This window comes from Trachypithecus francoisi, unplaced genomic scaffold (genome assembly GCF_009764315.1).
Source record: "Trachypithecus francoisi isolate TF-2019V2 unplaced genomic scaffold, Tfra_2.0 Lachesis_group2, whole genome shotgun sequence".
In the NCBI taxonomy this organism is placed as follows: Eukaryota; Metazoa; Chordata; class Mammalia; order Primates; family Cercopithecidae; genus Trachypithecus; species Trachypithecus francoisi.
In genome coordinates this window covers 327,712-343,123 of record NW_022681465.1, presented here as the reverse complement: position 1 = coordinate 343,123, position 15,412 = coordinate 327,712, and the positions used below count along the sequence as shown (strand labels likewise).

General features: G+C 56.7%; 1 pseudogene; it reads left to right on the top strand.

Annotated features, from left to right (window-relative positions):
• Positions 1 to 2,388: 2,388 nt before the first annotated feature.
• Positions 2,389 to 15,412, top strand: part of LOC117064686 — a 98,983-nt pseudogene continuing 85,959 nt past the window's right edge.

The following is a 15,412-nucleotide window of genomic DNA, read 5'->3' as shown; positions in this document are numbered from 1 at the left end:
GCGTTTTTGACTGAAGAGGCCCCGGGGGCAGTATGCAGTGCCTGGGCCCTCACACCACGGGACCACAGGGCTGACCCTCACAGGCCGTTGACGCCGGGTGGGCAGGGTGGGCGGGGCTCTGCGTGGCGTGGGTGAGCATTCTCAGGTCCCTTCTGGGCCCTGGTGGAAGCAGCAGCAAAACCATGTCCTCTGGACAGAGCATGAGGAAGCCACAGCCTCTGACTCACAGGAAGAGTCTGTGAACAGGGCTCAGACGGGCGTCAGAGCCTGGGCTGCACCCTCCGTGCTGGCTGGGAAGCAGACTCCACAGGTGTCCGCAGAGCTGCACCTGCCGTCCTGGCCCTGGATACCGCCATGTGCGCCCGTTCCAGTGGCTGCCTGCAGGCTCTGCTCCCCACCCCCGACTCTGGGAGGCCGCCCTGGCTGCAGGGAGGCTGGGAAAGGCAGCATCTGGAGTCCCAAGCTTAGTGGGGCTGTGTACTGCACCCACTTCCACTGGGGCCCCAGAGACCAGGGTTCCCTTGACAGACACTTCCCACAGCCGGGTCCTCGGTACGGCCCTCGCCACATGCTGGGGCCTGTCTTAAACTTTCCAGCCCCAGGACTGTGAGCCAAATAAGCCTCCTGTCTTTCAGGTGAGCCAGTCTCAGGCGTTGTGTTAGAGCAGCGCAAAGTAGCCTTTATCGAGATGACACAGCTGTGCCCTCATGGTGGGGAGGCGTGGGCGGGCATCCCTCCGGGCTCTTAGCCCTCTCTGAAGCAGTTTCTGGGTGGAGGTCAGGTGCAGCCCACAGGCAGTGCTGAGCTGCGGGAGGCAGCCACCCTGCCCCGCTTCCTGGTGGCCCTTGTTCCTGCACCCCTCACTCCCTGAGCCCCCGAAACTGGCTGTCCCTGTGGGCGGCGTTGTTGGTCCACGGGGTCCCAGCAGAGGGGGCCACTGGGCAGCAGCCGCCACGTGGCTTCAGTCTTAGTGTGCAGTGAGGGGACGTCTTGAAGAGGCCTACGGGTGGCCTACAGGCCAAGAGGCTCCCTTCAGGTCAGGAGATGGCAGTGGGGTGAAGGGGCCAGGGCTCCTCCCACTGCCTCTTGGGCTGCACAGATATGGGGCCACCCAGGCCAGCTGATCCTGCAGGACTTAGAGGCCCTGGTGGTGGCCGGAGCTCTCCAGGGAAGTCGTGTGTGGCCTCCTGGGATTCCGGCAGTCTGCTCTTGCTGGCAGCCTGTGGGACTCTCTACCCTCTTTTGTGGCTACATCACCTTTGGGTGTCCCCAAGCCTGCATGCCAGGGCACAGAGCAGCCATGGTGAAGGGAGTAGGGGCTGGGGCCTTCCCTGAGCTCAGCATGTCTCTGGTCCCTGGGCCCTTCCCTTGTGGTCACACAGTGACTACTGCTGTGCCAGCCATCTCACGTTGAGGCCAGAGGAGGGGCAGAGGGGAACAGGCTGCCACATCTGTGTCTGACAGGAGACAAGAGCTCTCCAGGGAGGCCCCACAGACATGGCTGTGTGTCAGCTTGCGGAGCGGCTCGGGGTGCAGCTCCAGCTCTCCCAGTGCAGGTGGGGACAGCCACTGCGCCCCGCCCCCCACACCCTGCTCCCCAGCTGATGGGGGCAGAACCTGGGCAGGGGAGGGGGAGGGGGCTGGGAACAGAGGCCGGCAGTGACAGGGGCCACTTGCAGACTGTGGGGCGTGAGGACCAGCAGCTATTCATCCCCAGCCAGGGCCCTGCAAGCCCATGCTTGTCTGAGCCAGGAAGCAGGAGGGTGGTGGGACCTGCTGTGTGTGAGGTGGCAGGAGGGTGGTGGGACCTGCTGTGTGTGAGGTGGCTGGCATCCTCTGGGCTTGGCTTGCCACACTTCCAACCTCTGTCCAGCCCCTCCCACCCTTTGGCTGCTCTAGGGCCTGCGGAATCCATGATCTGCTCACCCCGTGGTGCCCTCAGGGCTTTGCTGCAGATGGGGATACTGAGGCAGATGCCCCATCACCCAGAACTACCCTAGGTTCTCTGAGTATGGCTGAGCCTTCCCCACCAGCTGTTAATCTTGGGTGCTTGTCAACTTTTAGTTGCCTGACCCCTCCCCAAGCTCACAGTCTCCTGTTCTGAATCAGGAGGCAGAGGAGGGGCAAAGGGGTCTCCTCCAAGATCTCAGTCTGTGGGCAGGGAGTGCACTTGTGCATGGGCTGCAGGTCTGGGGATGTGTGGGTACGTACGGGGTGCAGGTGTGAGGTGTGCAGGTGTGTATGGGGTGCAGCTATGGGGTGTGTGCAGGTCCATATGGGGTGCAGGTGTGGGGTGTGTGGGTGTGTATGAGGTCCAGGTATGGGGTGTGTGGGTGCGTATGGGGTGCAGGTGTGGGGTGTGTGGGTGCGTATGGGGTGCAGGTGTGGGGTGTGTGGGTGTGTGAGTGCATGGTGTATGTGGTATGGGGGGTTGGGGGGTGTGGGTGTGCTGTGGGTTTTGTCTCCACCAAAATTTAGGCGTGGTAACCCAATGGCCAGTGCGATGGTGTTAGGAGTGGTTAGGCCGTGGAGGGGATGAAGGGCCTCGCAGACCAGGCCTCAGTCAGCAGAGACCTCTCACCCTCCCAGCGCCTCCATGTGAGGACACCGTGTCTGTCCCCTCCACAGGATGCAGCAGAAAGGTACCACCTTGGAGGTTGAGCGGCCCCCTCACCAGACACCAGACCTACTGGTTCCTGAATCTTGAACTTCCAGTGTCCAGAACAGGGAGAAATAAGTTTCTGTTCTTTAAAATGACTCCACCTCAGGTATTTTGTTACAGCAGCACATGGGGACTCAGTGGGTGTGCGGGTGGTGGGGGGAGGGTGTGCAGGTGTGTTTGAGGGTGTTTGCCTCAATCTTTAGATGGCATTGGGGCCACAATACCTGCAGGTGTCAGGGGACATTAACTGCAGACTTTGGTGAATAAAAGCCACTTGTCCTGAGTTGGGCAAGAAAACCTTTGGAAGAGGCCCTCGCCGCCACTCCAGGCTACAAGACGGGGCGTTTGTCCTGGGGGACCTGCTCTCACCGTTAGTGGTCCAGCAACACCGTCTCAGCCTCTCTGGCCATAGCAGGCTGCCCTGCAGAGGCCCCCGAGTGCTGGAGAACTATGTCAGGTTCCTGCCCCTTCCCCCTGTGTCGTCCTGGGCACCTGCCCCAGCCCAGCTGTTCCTCTTACTTGCGTACCTCGTGTGTGCCCCTGACAGACAGGATGTCCATGGGCAGCAGGTTCCGGGCACCAGAGTGAGACCCAGCAGACTTCAGCCGGCAAGAGGGCCCCTGACTGAGGGTGACTTCCTCACGGTGGGGGTCCTGGAGGGTCCCCTGCTAACAGAAAGGGGTGCATCCCTGTCCACCTTCCCATCCTCACCCCCAAAGGCAGCGTCAGCAGCTGACCCACATTGGAGGCATTCAGATAGGGGTCCTTGGAGACCCCCAGCTGACAGGAATGGAAATGCCTTGAGTGCTGAGGGAGGAGGGCTGCAGGGACAGGAGGGAGGATGCCCTTCAACACACTGGCTGGCCCTTCTCAGGAGAAACCCTTCCTTGGCGTGGGTCATGGTGAAACTGTGCCCTGCATTAAGCCAGTGACCGAATTCCTGAGCTCACAGGACGGCCAATGAAAAAACTTGCTAGAGAATTCCCTCCACTTGTGAGCCTGAGAAGAAATGCGCCGAATTCAGTCAGAGCCATGGTGGCTGACGTCTGTGCTCAGAACCAGCTGCGGAGGTCCCTCCCCGGGTTCCTCCTAGGCTGAGTACTCTGGAGCCGCCTCTTCCTGGACGTCGCCGATTGGTGGTTGGGTAGGGGTTTTAGGTGTGTGTGTGTGTTTTTTTTTTTAGGGTTGTCTTGCTGCATTTTGTTGCAGACCACAGTTCATTACAATCCTAGTCAGCTCAGGGGCTTTCAGGTATTTGACTTATGAGCTGAGTAGCTGGGCAGACTGATAACAGACAAAGCGAGCTCTTTTGCAGGTTAGTAAACTTGGATCTTAGACTAAACTTCTTTGGTTCAGGTGAGGGCAGCTAAGCAGGTAGGAAGGTGGGGAAGGAGAGGCCGACAAGCAGGCATCGGCAATCCAAGCAGGGGCCTAGTACATCCTGTTTTTCTGTACTTTGCTGACCTAAACCGGTTCAAGGCACCTTGTTTTGGAAATAGACCACTGCATGCATTGTTTCACCAACACCTGAGTCCAATTCACGCTTTCCCCCCTCCTCATGCTCCTTTGTCCCCTCATCCTCCCAACGGCCATGGCTTTATGAGGCGCCCTGGGTTCCGTGGCTACCGTGTCGACCAGGGCAGCCCACCCACTTCACACTTTGGTCTGGAGTGAGCGAGAGCGACGCTGCTTTTCTCTTGCTCTTCAGCCTGGACCTGTGATGTGATTGGCGTGAGAAGGAACTGTGGATTCTGGCGGTAAGGAAAGTGGGCGCTTTCTTTCCCGTGTTCCCAAAAGGCAGATGCAATCCCTGCACCCTGAAGGAGTCAAGCAGTAAAGGCGACACAGCAAGACTGTCGGGGACTCAGGCAATGAGGATTTGTCTCCTGAGGGGCCTCAGAAAGGCCATTTCCACTGTGTGGAGTACAGGAATGGAAGGTTTCACCAGGGTGGAGTGGCTTCCAAAGGGTCCCCGTGGAAAACGCGTGGCTGAGCAGGTCCAGAGGGGGACGAGGACACATTTGGGGGGCTGGAGGAGAGCGAGGACATGCTCAGGGGGCCCAGACTGTCGTAAGGACAGGGACAGGGTGAGGGACACTCAGGGACCACAGTGTCATAAAGGCGGGGACAGGGACGAAGAGGACAGACTTGGGGGACCATGATGTCATAAAGCTTGAACAGGGACCAGGACAGACTCGGGGGACCTCGGTGTCATAAAGACAGGGACGGGACCGGGACAGACTCTCGGGACCTGGTGTCATCAAGACAGGACAGGGACCAGGACAGACTTGGGGGACCACGGAGTCATAAACGTAGGGACAGGGCCGGGACAGACTCTCGGGGCCTGGTGTCATCAAGACAAAATGGGGAGCAGGACAGACTTGGGGGACCACGGTGTCATAAACATAGGGACAGGGCCGGGACAGACTCTCGGGGCCTGGTGACATAGACACAGATGGGAACAGGAAAGACTCAGGAGGCCATGGCATCTTAAAGACCTGATAGGGTGGGATAGGCACCTGTGGTCTCTGGGGTGCATGTCAGGGGCTGGTTCTCGTGTGGTGGTGCAGAGAAGGATGGAGGCCCAGTCTGAGAAGGGGGCCGTGTCCACATGCACAGATGGGGGCAGACAGGAGGCGCCTGGGGTCCACCACACAGGATTGCGCTGCCAGCCCCGGGGCACAGCAGCCTGTTCCCCGGGCTTCAGTCCAGTTGTCATAACACGGGGCCCATCCATCCTCGTCATGCTCACTTCCTGAACCCAACATCACAAGTCTTCAGTGGCATGACTCACAGATCCTCCTTTCGCTTGAATTGTGTGTTGGATGTGTCTGCGTGTTGTGTGGCGTGTGTGAGAGTGTGTGTGTGCGTTGTGTGGTGTGTGTGTGGGAGTGTGTGTGCGTTGTGTGTGTGTGTGCATTGTGTGGTGTGTGTGGGGTGTTTTGTGGGGGTTGTGGTATGTGTGCAGTAAGTGGTGTGTGTGGTGTGTGGTTTGGTGTGTGTGGTGTGTATGTGGTATATTCTGTGTTTGCTCTGTGTTGCGTGTATTGTGTGGTCCCTGTGCAGTGTGTGGTTCATGTGTAATGTGTGGTGTGTGCATGTGTGGTGTGTGGAGTGTGATGCGTTTGTGGTTGGTGTCTGGTACATGTCATGTGGTGCATGTACAGTGTGTGGTGGGTTGTGTGGTGTGTGTGTTTTGCTTGTGTTGCATATGCATGTGCAGTGTGGCAGGTGTGTGCGTGTGGTTTGGGTGCGTGTGTGGTGCGTGGAGTTGTGTGGTGTGTTTTGTGGATTGTGTAGTCTCTGGTGTGTTTTGTGGTGTGTGTGGTGTGTAATCTGTATGATGTGTGGTGTGTGCGTGGTCTTGTGTGATTTGTGTTGTGTGTATGTCGTGTGTGTTGTCTGTTGTATGATGTATGTGGTGTGTATTGCATGGTATGTGGTATGTGGTGTGCAGTGTGTTGTGTGTGTGGTGTGTGTGGTCTCGGTTGTGTGTTGTGTATGTATGGTATGTATTGTGTTTTGTGTGGTTTGTGTTGTGTGGTGTGTATCGCGTGGTCTGTGTGGTATGCGGTATGTGGCGTGTGGTCTGTTTGGTATGTGTTGTGTGGTGTGTGGCCTGTGGTGAGTTGTGTGGTGTGTGGCCTGTGTAGTGTGTGTGTGGTGTGGGTTGTGTGTGGTGTGGTGTGTGGCCTGTGGTGTGTGGTGTGGATTGTGTGGTGTGTGGCCTGTGGTGTGGGTTGTGTGGTGTGGTGTGGGTTGTGTGGTGTGTGGCCTGTGGTGTGGGTTGTGTGGTGTGTGGTGTGGGTTGTGTGGTGTGGGTTTTGTCGTGTGGTGCGGGTTGTGTGGTGTGTGGCCTGTGGTGTGGGTTGTGTGGTGTGTGGTCTGTGATGTGTCATGTGGGTTGTGTATTGTGTGGTGTGGGTTGTGTGGCCTGTGGTGTGTCGTGTGGGTTGTGGGGTGTGTGGTGTGGATTGTGTGGTGTGTGGTGTGGGTTGTGTGGTGTGTGGCCTGTGGTATGGGGTGTGTGACTTGTGGTGTGTGGTGTGGGTTGTGTGGTGTGTGGTGTGGGTCGTGTGGTGTGTGGCCTGTGGTGTGTGGTGTGTGACTTGTGTGTGGTGTGGGTTGTGTGGTGTGTGGTGTGGGTTGTGTGGTGTGTGGCCTGTGGTGTGTGGTGTGAGTTGTGTGGTGTGGGTTGTGTCGTATGGGTTGTGTGGTGTGTGATGTGGGTTGTGTGGTGTGTGATGTGGGGTGTGTGGTGTGGGTTTTGTGGTGTGTGATGTGGGGTGTGTGGTGTGTGGCCTGTGGTGTGTGGTGTGGGTTGTGTGGTGTGGGGTGTGTGGTGTGGGGTGTGTGGCCTGTGGTGTGTGGTGTGAGTTGTGTGGTGTGTGATGTGGGTTGTGTGGTGTGGGTTTTGTGGTGTGTGATGTGGGTTGTGTGGTTTGGGTTTTGTGGTGTGTGATGTGGGTTTGGTGTGTGATGTGGGTTGTGTGGTGTGGGTTTTGTGGTGTGTGATGTGGGTTGTGTCGTATGGGTTGTGTGGTGTGTGAGGTGGGTTGTGTGGTGTGGGTTTTGTGGTGTGTGATGTGGGTTGTGTAATGTGGGTTGTGTGGTGTGGGGTGTGTGGTGTGGGTTGTGGGTTGTGTGGTGTGGGTTGTGTGGTGTGTGGTGTGTGATGTGGGTTGTGTGGTGTGGGTTTTGTGGTGTGATGTGGGTTGTGTCGTATGTGTTGTGTGGTGTGTGATGTGGGTTTTGTGGTGTGTGATGTGGGTTGTGTGCTGTGGGGTGTGTGGTGTGGGGTGTATAGTGTGGGTTGTGTGGTGTGGGTTGTGGGGTGTGGGTTGTGGGGTGTGTGGTGTGGGGTGTGTGGTGTGTGATGTGGGTTGTGTGGTGTGGGTTTTGTGGTGTGTGATGTGGGTTGTGTCGTATGGGTTGTGTGGTGTATGGTGTGTGATGTGGGTTGTGTGGTGTGGGTTGTGTGGTGTGTGATGTGGGGTGTGTGGTGTGTGATGTGGGTTGTGTGGTGTGGGTTGTGTGGTGTGTGGTGTGGGTTTTGTGGTGTGTGGTGTGGGTTGTGTGGTGTGTGGTGTGTGGTGTATGGTGTGTGATGTGGGTTGTGTGGTGTGGGTTATGTGGGGTGTGTGGTGTGTGATGTGGGTTGTGTGGTGTGGGTTTTGTGGTGTGTGATGTGGGGTGTGGGGTGTGTGGTGTGGGGTGTGTGGTGTGGGTTGTGTGGTGTGTGGTGTGGGGTGTGTGGTGTGGGTTGTGTGGTGTGTGGTGTGGGGTGTGTGGTGTGGGTTGTGTGGTGTGTGGTGTGGGGTGTGTGGTGTGTGGTGTGGGGTATGTGGTGTGTGGTGTGGGTTGTGAATGTGCTCACAGGCCATGGTGGTATCGAGGCTGAGCGTGGGCCTGAGGGGAAGGAACTGTCCTGGAGTCTTTCTTCCCTGGCTGTTTTAATGTCCGTGCCCCTGGCTCACTGTCGTCTGTGGGGTCTGTCTCCTCCGACTCGCTGTCCTCCGTGGGGTCTGTCCCCCCGGCTCGCTGTCCTCCGTGGAGTCTGTGCCCCCCACTGCTCGTTGTCGTCCGTGGGGTCTGTCCCCCCGGCTCGCTGTCCTCCGTGGGGTATCTCTCCCTGGCTCGCTGTCCTCCGTGGGGTCTGTCCCCCCGGCTCGCTGTCCTCCGTGGCGTCTGTGCCCCCTGCTGCTTGTTGTCATCCGTGGGGTCTGTCCCCCCGGCTCGCTATCTTCCGTGGGGTATCTCTCCCCAGCTCGCTGTCCTCCGTGGGATCTTTGCCCTCCTCTCGCTGTCCTCCGTGGGGTCTGTCCCACTCACTCGCTGTCCTCCGTGGGGTCTCTCCCCGGCTCGCTGTCCTCCATGAGGTCTGACCCCGGCTCGCTGTCCTCCGTGAGGTCTGACCCCGGCTCGCTGTCCTCCGTGGGGCAGGTGCGGCCCCTGCTGCTGGGCTGCTCCGCTGTCCTGGGCTGTACCGAGATCCTGTGAGGAGATGGCTGTGTGCTGGCCAACATGGAGTTCCCACGCCCCCGCACGTGGCTCTGTGGAACAGCATGACCCCAACACTCCACGCCTGAGGCCGGTGGTGCAGGTTCATGGTTCTGTCATCTGTCACTTAGATTTGGTTTTGTTTTGGATTTAATTTAGATATAATTTTAGATTAATTTGGTCACCATGTTTTATCTGTGATAATTTATTTGATAGAATAAATCTTTAAATAATTCTTTTTGGAAATGATTAATGGTTGGTGTACTTTGAATATTCACACATTCCGAAAGAATGTTTTCTCTCAAACTTTGATTATTCTTTGGCCAGATGCATTTTAAGATGAAAATACTCTCAGAACTTGGAGAATTGCTCTATGTTGTATTTTTATAAAAATGGATGCAGTACAATTTGCAGGTATCCATATATTATAATGAATCTCCCTCTTTTTTTCTTCTGAGAACACTACAGGATTTTTTTCTACATCCTTGCCGCTCATATTTTCACCGGTGTGGATGTATTTCTTTTTCCAGTCGTCCTTTCTGGCCCTTGGTGCACAGTGTGAACCTGAAGCCTTCAATCTTCTCAACATTCTTCAGTGTTTTCTTCTCTCACAGACGCTCTACCTTCCTCTTCTGAAAGCCTGACAGATGAACATGGTCAGGCTCCAGGCTGCAGGCTCCAGGCTCCAGGCGGCTGAGCGATTCCTCTTCTCTCTGAGATCTGTGGTCCTTCCTGGATTTGATCTTCCAGGTTTTACCAATGTGATTTTTGGCAACATCATTTCTGTTTGTTGGCATTTTCATTTGGGTTTTGTTTTTAATGGGAATTGTGTTTTTAATGAACAAGATTGTCTTTCTGTGTTTCTGTTTCCTTCCTTGGGCTTTTCTTTTCTTTTTCTTTTTTTTTTTTTTTTGAGATGGAGTCTCCTTCTGTTGCCCAGGCTGGAATGCAGTGGCACAATCTTGACTCACTGCAGCCTCGACCTCCCAGGTTCAAACGATTCTCATGCCTCAGCCTCCCAAGTAGCTGGGATTAGAGGCATGTGCCACCATGCCTGCTAATCTTCGTACTTTTAGTAGAGACGGGTTTCGCCATGTTGCCCAGGCTGGTCTCGAACTCCTGACCTCAGGTGATCCGCACGCCTCGGCCTCCCACAGTGCTGGGATTCCAGGCGCGAGCCCCTGCGCCCGGCCAAGGCACCATGGCCTTGCTTCACAGCTGTGAGTCTCTCAGGTCTCCCTGAGACATTCTTGTGTGGCTCAAGCCCCAGGGCCCTATGGCCTCGCATCCGCCTGGTGTCACGTTGGGAGGACCAGGGAGGAGCCCCAAAGGCGGCACAGAGCCACTGAATCGTGGACATTCACGACTGCAAGGAAGAAGAATTGTGAGCTAGTTCTCGCTGTCTCTCTTCCCAAAGTAGTACATTTAATACCAACTTCATTTTCTGGAGGTTTTTTCCCAAAGAGACAAGGGCTTTGCACGAGGCATAATGTGGGGAAGCTTCGTAACACTCCTCTGTCGAGACCGCCCAGCCCCTCCGGATCCCCCACCCAGCAGTGGCTATTCAGTGCCTTTCACTGCCCCTCCTTCCCTCCCCTGACACCACGTCCCTCCCTCCCCTGACACGCGTCCCTCCCTCCCCTGACGCTATGTCCCTCCCTCCCCTGACACCGCGTCCCTCCCTCCCCTGACACCACGTCCCTCCCTCCCCTGACACCGCGTCCCTCCTCCCCTGACACCACGTCCCTCCCTCCCCTGACACCACGTCCCTCCCTCCCCTGACACCACATCCCTCCCTCCCCTGACGCTATGTCCCTCCCTCCCCTGCTGTGCTCCCCACCTGACTGGCCAGGAGCCGCCGCAGTGTGCGTTCAGAACCTCCCAGCCACTGCCCACCCGGACAGAGGCCCCAGCCCCCCATGGCTGGACGGGCTACCCTGTCCTGTGGAAGGGGAGACACACAGGACCCTGTGGAGTGAGCTCTTGGGTCCTGCTCCTCTGGGAAGCTCAGGGAAGCTTCTCGGGGAGGATCTGGGAGATTTCAGTGCAGCAGTTAGTAACGGCTCAGGAGCTCTTCTGGCATTGCCTCAGTTTCTCCCAAGTGCACCCCTCTGCTTCGTGTGGCCTCTTTCTGATGTGGGTTTTCCTGTGGCACCTGGGGAGTCTTGGGTGAGCCTGTGTATTCGTGAACAGGTTCTGGGACCTATCACTGTGTGGGGGCTGTCGAGGGCTCCCCAGAACTTAACAAATCCTCAGGGGAACTGAGGGGCGGTAGCACCAGCATGGGGTGCCTGGCCAGGTCCTCCGCCCAGGGGCTCCCACACCCTGGAGAGCCATTTTCTGTAGCCGCTCGGCTCTGGCTGGGGTCCGATTCTGCAGCATGTCTGTTCATTCCCCTGGGCAGGGCCCTGCACTGGCTCCATCCCAGCCCCGCTCTCTCCTCCAGGGACGTGGCCCCAGGCAGTGCTGGGCCATTGGCTCTCAGTGCTGGTCCTGGGGGATGATGTTCCCAGTCCCTGAGGTCTCCCTGACAGTGGGCGGAGCCAGCCCTCCCTGGGGCTGACGGGGCTGGTCCTCCCCTTCTGTATCCTGCAGATGGACACCCGCTCCGAGAGCCAGTGTTCCGTCGCCCCAAAAGCCGTGCTCAACAACGGAGAGCTGGTCTTGCCGCCCCGCATCTCCAGAGTGAACGGCTGGTCGTTACCCCTGCACTACTTCCAGGTGGTGACCTGGACTGTCTTCCTGGGCCTTTCCTCGGCCACCTTTGGGATCTTCATTCCCCTCCTGCCTCATGTGTGGAAATATGTCGCCTACGTGGTATCCTTTTCACCGTGGCACGGTCTGAGCGGACGGGGCTCCGGGAGGATCCTGCAGTGGGCCTGGCTCTGGGATCTGGTCCATGGCTGCCCGGCGGCACCAGTCACCTGCCCTGGGCCAGACTGTGTCCCCCGAGCCTGCAGGTGGGCCCAGTGGCCACTGGTGCTCTGTGCAGCCCCTGCTCAGGGTCAGGGTGGACAGGATAACTGCTGACCCCACATCAGGCCATTCCTGTGTGGCTCAGGGTCAGGGTGGACAGGGCAGCCACTGACCCCATGTCAGACCACCTGCTCCCATCTCCCAGTGGGCGTGGGACCCTGCATCTGCTCCCATCTCCCAGTGGGTGGGGGACCTGTGTCTGCTGTCATCTCCCAGCAGGTGGGGGCTCACATCTGCTCCCATCATCTTCCAGCAGGCAGGAGCCTGCGTCTGCTCCCATCTCCCAGGGTGCACGTCCGTGGAGCATGTAGGCTCTGCCCTACCCCCAGCAGACCATGTCACTCAGTCAAGAAACCCCAGGCCCCCTAGGGTCACTGAGACATGAGTGTGTGAGGACAAAGGGGCCTGGGGGCAGTTGGCCTGCGTTTGGTGCCTGGGGGCACTAGAACCCTATTTCTAAAAGTGGGATGTGTCACTCCTCACTAGAGCCTCAGTGGGGAAGCGGTGACACCGATGTGTGGTCCTCGGGCTGGGCCATCCTGGGCAGGTCTCTGGTGAATGGCGAGCCTGGTGTGTGTTGCTGTGGCACGGGCAGGGAGGTGTAGGGGCCGGATGCAGAGTGACCAGGTGTGCAGCCCACCAGCCTGAGCACCTCAGCCACCGGCAAGGCCATGTCCCTGTTTGCTGAAACTTGTTGCTGTGGCATCTTTCAGTTTACAGAGGTAGAGACTACAGTCAAGCGGACCCACAGGTGCCAGTCACCTGCTTCAACGGTGAAGCTTTTGCTAACCTTGTTTTACCTCTCACACATGTGTACCAGAGTAACCTTAAAAAATCTCAGACATCGTGAAATTTCACCTGTAAATGCTCCAGTTTGTGTCTGAAAAACTATTTTTATTTTTATAACACCGTGCTTTATCTCACTTAAAAATTACGTAGCCATTTCTTAACATCATATATTCCTTTTCCGTATGGCCATTCCCCCAATTTTCTAAACAAGTCTTTCTGCAGATGCATGGCTCACATCGGGAGCCACGTGCCATGGGGCTGCTGTGTCCCTGAAGCCCCCCTTCCTCCATCTGTTTCACTCCCAGGCCTTTGACTGGTCAGAGAAACTGGTGCCTTTGCCCACAGAAGGCCCCTAAGTCTAGACTTAGCTGGATTTTTCCCCAAGTGCAACAGTTTCCCTTGTGGGAAGGCTTTTGATAATGAATTCAATTTCTTTGATAAAGAGCTATTGTTTCTCTGTTTTCTTGTTTCTATTTTCATAGGTTGTATTTTTCTTCTTTTTTTTTTCTTTTTTGAACATGGAGTCTCACTCTTGTCACCCAGGCTGGAGTGCAATGGTGTGATCTCAGCTCACTGCAACCCCGCCTCCCAGGTTCAAACGAATCCTCCTGCCCCAGCCTCCTGAGTAGCTGGGACTACAGGTGCGTGCCACCACGCCCCGCTAATTTTTGTATTTTTCGGTGGAGATGGGGTTTCACCATGTTGGCCAGGCTGGTCTTGAACTCCTGACCTTGTGATCCACCCACCTTGGTCTCCCAAAGTGCTGGGATTACAGGTGTGAGCCACGGCACCCAGCTGATAAGTTGTATTTTTCAGGAAATTGGAGTATTGCACGTAGGTTGTCATATTTCTTGGAATACAGGTGTTTACAGTGTTTCCCGCTAGCCTTTTCCCGTCTGTAGGGTCTGTAGTGCTGCACCCTCCTTCCTCACTATCCTGGCCATTTGTGTCTTCCTCCTCCTCCTTCATCAGTCTTCCTGGGGTTTATCCCTTTCATTCATCTTGAAAAGAGTCAGCTTTTTAATCTATTAATTTTCTCTATTTGCCTGTTTTTCTTCTATTTAAAAAAAATCTGCTTTTATTTTTACTACTTCCTTCAACTGACCTTGGGTTTACTTTGCTTTTTTTTCTATCATCTTAAGATGGAAACTTAGGTCATTGATTGTAGACCTTTCTTACTTTTTAATGTATGTTTAAAGCTATGTGTTTTCTGTAAGCACACACATGGACCCAACCACACACAGAGAGACACACACTGCCAGTATGGCTTTTGGCCTCTCATTCAACCACCCCGTCTGGCTCAGTGATTCAAGGGTGTCTCCCCAGGGATTTGAGGCTCAGTCTCTGGGTCTTGGGGTGGCTTGTGCGGCTAAAGTTCCCTTGGGAGGTCAGGCCACACCCTATCTACAAGTCTGAAATGGGCTGGGCCCAGCTGGCCTCACAGAGAGCCTTGCCAGGGGTCCAAGGGTGTGCTTTAGTGAGAGACATGAGTGCTGACTCATCCTGGGTGCTCTCTGGCTCCATCCCTCTTGCAACCTGCGTCCTGTTTGCAGGTGGCTCTCCGGGGCTAGGAGTGTCTATCTGGGGCTGGGACTGTCTGCCTGGAGCTGTGAGTAGTCGTCCAGGCTGCGAGTGACCGTCTGGGGCTGGGAGTGACCATCCAGGGCTGGGAGTGACCATCCGGGGCTGGGTATGGCTGTCCAGGGCTGGGAGTGTCGGTCTGGGACTAGGAATGTCTCTCTGGGGCTGTGAGTGGCCCTCCAGGATTGCGAGTGACCATCCAGGGCTGGGAGTGTCCGTCCGGGACTGGGAATGTCTGTCTGGGACTTCGAGTGACCGTCCGGGACTGTGAGTAGAAGACTTTGTGTCCTCCTGTCTGCTCCCTGGCCTCCCCAGTCCTAGGGGATTTAGGGAAGCAGTGCTCACTTCCCAAGAGGAGGCCTTTGCTGAGAGGCCCTGAGTGTGCCCGGTCACCAGAGTGGGGGTTCCGTGGGGGTCCAAGATGCTGCCTGGATACACGTGTGGGGGATTAGGCTTCTACCGTGGGGGGTGCTGGAATGTGGCGACCCATGTTCCCACCTGGCACACACTGCCAGCCTTGCACCCTCCACTCATCAGGAGGACAGATCATAGTTCTGAGTAGTGGCCTGTCTCTGCCAGGCCCAGGGTGTGCCCTGTGGCCCTGCTGGCATTCCCCAAGATCCCCTGCCATTGGCCGAGCTTCTGCTGTAGCCCAGAGTCCGAGTTCTCCACCTACAGCCCTGAGTCCCCACACCCCCAAAGCCTGGGTCCCAGATGGCCTCCCCCACCTTCAGGACCCAGAAATCCACAGACCTACAGACCCACAGACCCACAGAGCTGCACGGCAGCGCCATTGGCCCCAGGTGCCCTGCAGTGAGGGATGAGGATGTCACTGAAGCCCACAGTCACTGACCCTGTGCCGCACGGCCGGCCTCCCTGCTCCAGCACATGCCCTCCAGACATGGGTGTCCTCCTGTATTGCACCTTCATGGCAGGTGAGAAGACAGGCTGTGATCGGAGCATGCCCGAGGCAGTCCACGTCAACATGCTCCAACAGCCCCCAGGTGCACTTGATAGGATTTTTAATCCAGAATCTGGCCAAGGTTCTGGGCATGTTGCAACCGAGTCTCTGGGTATGTTTAGGTCAGCACAGTGCCCGCCTGCCTTTTCCTGGCAGCTGCTGGTATCTCCTTGACCACAGCGTCATGGTGTATCCAGACCAGTGTCTTGCTCCACCATCTGGGGGTCTGTGTGGTTGAGGCTGAGCAGTATCAGAAGAACGTGGCGCGGGTGGCGTCGGCCTGTCCCACTGCTCTGTCAGGAGGCCTGGTAGGTGGGGATGCAGCAGTTCCTTGGGAGGGTGGACCGGGTCTCCGCCCCTGCCAATCCGAGTGGCGCCCAGGTGGACTCTGGGTCTCAGGTATGTCGCTTTCCGTTGCAACCCTCATCTGAGTCACAGTTACG